General features: G+C 35.5%; 1 long non-coding RNA gene across 1 annotated transcript in view; it reads left to right on the top strand.

Moving 5' to 3' along the window:
* Positions 1-530: 530 nt before the first annotated feature.
* LOC118761549 overlaps positions 531-6,699 on the top strand; it is a 12,364-nt gene continuing 6,195 nt past the window's right edge. Inside the window, exons 1-2 of the long non-coding RNA XR_004997463.1 lie at positions 531-649; positions 2,635-2,637. This is a non-coding gene — a long non-coding RNA (uncharacterized LOC118761549). The remainder of the gene's footprint in view (positions 650-2,634; positions 2,638-6,699) is intronic.

Here is a 6,699-nt window from a genome sequence, read left to right as displayed (position 1 = left end):
GCTCAATAAACACTCACAACGCCCGGTCTGGGAATCGAAACCGCGATCCTATGACCGCAAGTCCGCTGCCCTAACCACTGGGCCATTGCGCCTCCACTTTTTAAAAGAACAATAGAAGTCTTCTACTGTGTTTTTTTTTAATTTATTTGTATTTATATTTTAAAGACAAAATATGAATGAAATAAATTAACTAGACATCTTTAACTCTTCATTTTCTTACATTCTTAATTTTTCAACCAAAACCTTTAAATGTTCTCAGCGACGATGTAATACATGCCCCTACATCAACAATATTACCACATCATGGGGCCCAAGAAGCAATATCACATAATGGGTACAGTGAACTTGCCGTGAAGAGTGGAATATCTAACGCTTCGGATTAAATCCTTCGTCAGGGGGAGGAGAAAAAGAGAAGAAAAAGAGAAAAAAGTCAAACAGAGTTTACATCCTCTCTGTTTCACTTCTGTTTCACTTCGGCGAATCTCATATAATGCATCATAATGTATCTGCGGTGCTCTTTACATTGGAGAAACAGGGCGACGCCGGGAATCACTTTCGCGAACACATCAGAAGCATAATGCTACATATGCCGGGCCAACATGTCGCCACCCACTTCAACTCTGTGAATCAGTCTATTGCAGATTTATCAGTGTCTGGTATGACCTTGCACCACGGACCCCCTTCTCTAGGAAAAGAAAGGAGCAACGTCTCATATTTGATCTTGGCACTACGCCCCCAACAGGTATGAATAAGGCGGAGAGCTGGCAGAAACGTTAGCACGCCGGCCGAAATGCTTTGTAGTATTTCGTCCGCCGCTGCATTCTGAGTTCAAATTCCGCTGAGGTCGACTTTGCCTTTCATCCTTTCGGGGTCGATTAAATAAGTACCAGTTACGCACTGGGATCGATATAATCGACTTAATCCGTTTGTCTATCCTTGTTTGTCCCTTCTGTGTTTAGCCCCTTGTGGGTAGTAAAGAAATAGGTATGAATAAACGTTTTTCCTTTCATCCTTTCACCTCCTCTTAATCCTTTTTTTTTTTTACCCTTTTTGATCCACCCCTTCCACCTTCTCTCAGCAACATTCCCGTATTTACTTACTTCTACTCTCACCAGCATCCTTCTCCTTCTCCTTTCTGCACACCCTCTCCAATAACTTCTGTTTCACTTTAGCTGCCCGTGTTTTTCTGCGTCCATTATCAGTTGCAGCCAGTTTTTCATTCTGAGAGGATGTAAACTCAGTTTGACTTTTTTCTCTTTTACTTCTCTTTTTCTCTTCCCCCTGACGAAGGATTTAATCCGAAGCGTTAGATATTCCACTCTTCACGGCAAGTTCACTGTACCCCTTTCGCTTTTTTCTATACATTTTCAAGTCTTGCCGACGATTATTGCCTGATTATTGTCATTATTATTATTATTATTATATTATTATTATTATTATTATTATTATCGTTATTATTATTATTGTTATTATTATTATTATTATTATTATTATTATTAGTATTATTATTATTATTATTATTATTATTATTATTATTATTGTTGTTGTTGTTGTTGTTGTTGTTATTGTTGCTTTGTTGTTGCTGTTGTTGTTGTCGTCGTCGTTGTTATCGTTGTTGTTGTTGTTGTTGTTGTCGTTGTTGTTGTTGTTGTTGTTGTTGTTGTTGTTATATGTGTGTATATATGTATATTGGCCTGCTCACCTAGCCAGCGGGGTTCGAAAGCTAAAACGATGCAAAAGCATTACGACAAGCGATGTATAACAACATCCGAGATGACAAAGAAACATAAAGCGATGAAGGATACGCAGCAAATAAGCTTTTACTTTAGAGTAATTTTCTTACATGCATGCATGCATATGAACTTGTGTGTACTGGATGGAAGCACTCCGTCGGTTACGACGATGAGGGTTCCGGTTGATCCAAATCAACGGAACAGCCTGCTCGTGAAATTAACGTGTAAGTGGCTGAGCACTCCACAGACACGTGCACCCTTAACGTAGTTCTCGGGGATATTCAGCGTGACACAGAGAGTGACAAGGCCGGCCCTTTGAAATACAGGTACAACAGAAACAGGAAGTAAGAGTGAGAGAAAGTTGTGGTGAAAGAGTACAGCAGGGATCACCACCATCCCCTGCCGGAGCCTCGTGGAGCTTTTTGGGTGTTTTCGCTCAATAAACACTCACAACGCCCGGTCTGGGAATCGAAACCGCGATCCTATCACCGCGAGTCTGCTGCCCTAACCACTGGGCCATTGCGCCTCCACTTGTGTGTACTAGGGAGTTAGAGGACAAAGCAATTATCAGTGTGATGACTGAATCTCGGCTCCAGGGTTACTTACAGAAACATCATGGTCGAGAAAGGAAACTGTCTTGGAAAAGGAGCAGAGTATTTACAAGAAGAAATGGGGGAAATGAGCGACTTTGTCTTCTGTTTTTCATTAATTATTTTGCAGACGTTGCAGTTATAGTTAAATGTCCCCTGGATGTGGGGGATCTTAAATGACTTCTTCCATATGTTGTAGATTTTTGTGCCTGTGAAGCTCGGCAGTTGCTGTATGTAAATGAACCAACTGCAGGCTATGATGTTTTGTGTTGCATGTTTCAGTGGTTAGAGCGTCGGGCTCACAATCATAGATAGTGAGTTCAATTCCTGGCCTGTGCTACACACTTTATTTTACGTTGCTCCAGTCCACTCAGCTGTAGAAAGGAGCTGCAATGTCATCACTGGTGCCAAAGGCTGTATCAGGCTCTGCCTTTCCCTTGGATAACATCAGTGGCGTAAAGAGGGGACGCTGGTGGCTGCTGGTCTTCCATAAAACATTGTCCGGATATATACATTCACATACACACACATACATATACACGTACAAACATATACACATACACACACATACATACATATTCACATACACACACACATACATACAAACATATATACATACAAACACACATACATGCATACATATAGACATACATACATACGGACATACATACATACGTACAAACATATATACATACATACACACATACATACACACACATACATATATACATACATACACGCATTCATACGCACATACATACTTACATACATTCATACAAGCATGCATACATTCGCAAATACATACATACGTACGTACAAACAGACATACATGCATACATACATACATACATACATACATACATACATACATGCATACATACAGACATACATACATACAGACATACATACATACATACTACATACATAACGTACGTACGTACATATATAACACAAATGTACATATATATAAACACATATATACATATATATGGTATTCATATGAGTCTACACACACACACATATATACATATTTTTCAACACCACACCCGTATATATATGTATATCTATATATATATATAATATATATAATATAATATATATATATATATATATATATATATATATATATACTTGCTATAATGGCGTTGGTGGTGGGGGAGTGTATTTACAATATGGTCTTATAATAAATACACAAATACGTAATACGCACGTACCTACATACATTCATACATACATAAATACATACATACATACATACATACATACATACATACATACATACATACGCACACACATACATACATGCATACATACATACATACATACATACATACATACATACATACATACATACATACGTACATACGTACATACATACATACATAACTACATACCTGCACAAGGCCTTACTCTCATTTCGGTACACATGATACACAAAGTCATAGAAACCCATAAAATATGCACACATTGACACGGAACTTAACCAATTACAACATCTGTAAACTTCAAAGCGGTTAGATAAACGAAACCATCAAACCATAATGTTTATCTATTGTGTGAGGGTGTGTGTGCGTGTGTGTTGTGTGCGTGTGTGTGCGTGCGTGTGTGTGCGTGTGTGTGCGTGTGTGTGTGTGTGTGCGCGCGTGTATGAGAATCTCTATGCATACATACATACCTATGTATTTATATATATATATGTCAAAGTGCGTGATTTTTATGTATGAATATATTATATAATATATATATATATACATATATATATATACATACATTATATATATATATATATATATTATATAATATAATATATATATATATATATATATATATTTATATATATATATATATATATATAAAAAATATAATATTTTTCACCCACACCACCAATATATAACTATATATTATATATATACTTTATATATGTGTGTTTGTGAGTGGCGGGGGCAGTGTATTACAATATGTCTTATAATAAATACATAAATACATACGTACGTACCTACATACATACACACATACATACATACATACATACATACATACATACATACATACATAAATACATACATACATGCATGCATACAGACATACATACACACATACATACATACATACATACATACATACATACATACATACATACATTCATACATACATACATGCATACATACATACATAAATACATACATACATACATGCAGACAGACAAATTCATGTATGCTGTATATCTACATTACAGTAACTCCGAGTACCTGCTCATTCAGACTTGTGTGTGTGTGTGTATGCATGCATGTATGTATGTATGTATGAATGTGAGTATGTATGTACGTATGCATGCAAGTGTGTGTCTTTGTTTGTATGTTTCTATGTATGCATTCTTTCATGTATGTTTGTGTATTTAAACACACAGCCGCACGCCGCACTCACACACGCACACACACAATTTAAAGCATGCACACACACACACACGATTCAAGTGATAGAACCAACACCAACGCCAACGCAACCCCACCGCCCATTGATATGATATTAAAAACTCTCACAGATTCAGAGACATTCAATTCGAAGCCATAAGATCTCAGTATGGTTTCTTTTTTCCTTTTCCGGGAAACTGTCCAGACGAAATAATGGAGACACGAGCTGTTTTGTAATATTGCTCTCTGGATAAAACTTTCTTTATCAGTGTTTCGAGACCATTTTTATCTTTTCATTCTTTCATTTCTGTTCCTCACTTCAAAGAACTGGTCCTCCATCCAATATCTCTATATTAATCTGTGCCACTTCTCTTTATTTAGTTTACCTATATTAAACAAATGGTGCGTGTTTAAGTTTGGTTATTCCTAGCGAATATAATATATATAGTCTGCTATATGTGTGTATGCGTGCCTGTGCATGCCTGTGTGTGCGTGTGTGTACTTTATAGTCTATAGACATACACATATACACATACATATCTCAGCTTTTCACAACCGGGACCCGAAACCGTAATCACATCTATTGATAACAATGATGTGACTTCTTAATTAGGAAACTTTAAGGAAAGTTGTTCTAAACAAAATTATGGTAAAGACGAGATTTTGTTATTAGTACCTTATTGGTTTAGTACAAGCAGCTTTAATATTTTTTCACCCCTTTATGAAGTTTGAGTTTATCAAAGAGAAATAAAATACAGTTCTATATTTAAGAGATGAGGAATTATGTACAATATTCACATTATTTACATTATTTACATTAATTACATTTGACAGATACTTGTCTTCATCTTGTTTGTTGTTAACACAATGTTTCGGCTGATATACCCTCCAGCCTTCATCAGGTGTCTTGGGGAAATTTCGGACCTGGGTTCTCATTCCTAAGGTATTTTTCGATGTTATTATTATTATTATTATTATTATTATTATTATTATTATTATTATTATTATTAATGTTCAGGTCACTGCTTGGAATCGAACTCGGAATCTTGGGGTTATTAACCCGCGCTCTTAACCACTACGCCATAGTAGTAGTAATAATAATAATAATAATAATAATAATAATAATAATTCAAAAGATAGTGCTCATGGGAACTGCTCATATCCTACGCAAAATACTCTCTATGTAATCCCAAGGTTTAAAACAAACTTTTTTTTTTTAATTTATGTATTAGACATTCACTAGTACAACACCAAAAAAAAAACCAAATATATGGCACACTAGGCATAACAACAACGTGAACTTCCAACCTGTTGTCTCTTGAGGTCTCTGGGTGAGTCTTGGAGCCAACTTGTACAGACATAAAGCAAAAGTCAAACATAGAATAATAATAATAATAATAATAATAATAATAATAATAATAATAATAATAATAATATAATAATATAATAATAATAATAATAACATCGAAAAATACCTTAGGAATGAGAACCCAGGTTTGAAATTTCCCCAAGACACCTGATGAAGGCTGGAGGGTATATCAGCCGAAACTTTGTGTTAACAACAAACAAGATGAGGACAAATATCCGACGAATGTAAATAATGTAAATAATATAGAAATAAAATAGTTATAAAGATATGTAATAATTTTTATGTCAAAACTATTGAAAAGGTTGCAAGACGCAACGAAAATTTTTGAAAAAGAAAAAGAAAAGTGGAAATTTTACCGGTGAGTGCGTTAAATTATAAGGCACCAAAAGAGAATGACACAACAGAATATGCTTCAACACACGAACTCGCATAAAGAATCTTGCAAACCAAATCAAAAAACGAAATAAATTTTTATGTAGTTTTCTGAAATATTGAATGGATTTCTAAGTTTCCATTGGTATAGAACGTTGGGAAACGCTGGGTTGGGCGTACAGTTGGCCCACCTACAACTCTCTCTAAGGAAATAACCTGCCAAA

The sequence above is a fragment of the Octopus sinensis genome, unplaced genomic scaffold (genome assembly GCF_006345805.1).
Source record: "Octopus sinensis unplaced genomic scaffold, ASM634580v1 Contig15011, whole genome shotgun sequence".
NCBI classification, from domain to species: domain Eukaryota; kingdom Metazoa; phylum Mollusca; class Cephalopoda; order Octopoda; family Octopodidae; genus Octopus; species Octopus sinensis.
Note: the sequence above shows the minus strand (reverse complement) of the source record. Positions and strands in the feature narration are given on the sequence as shown.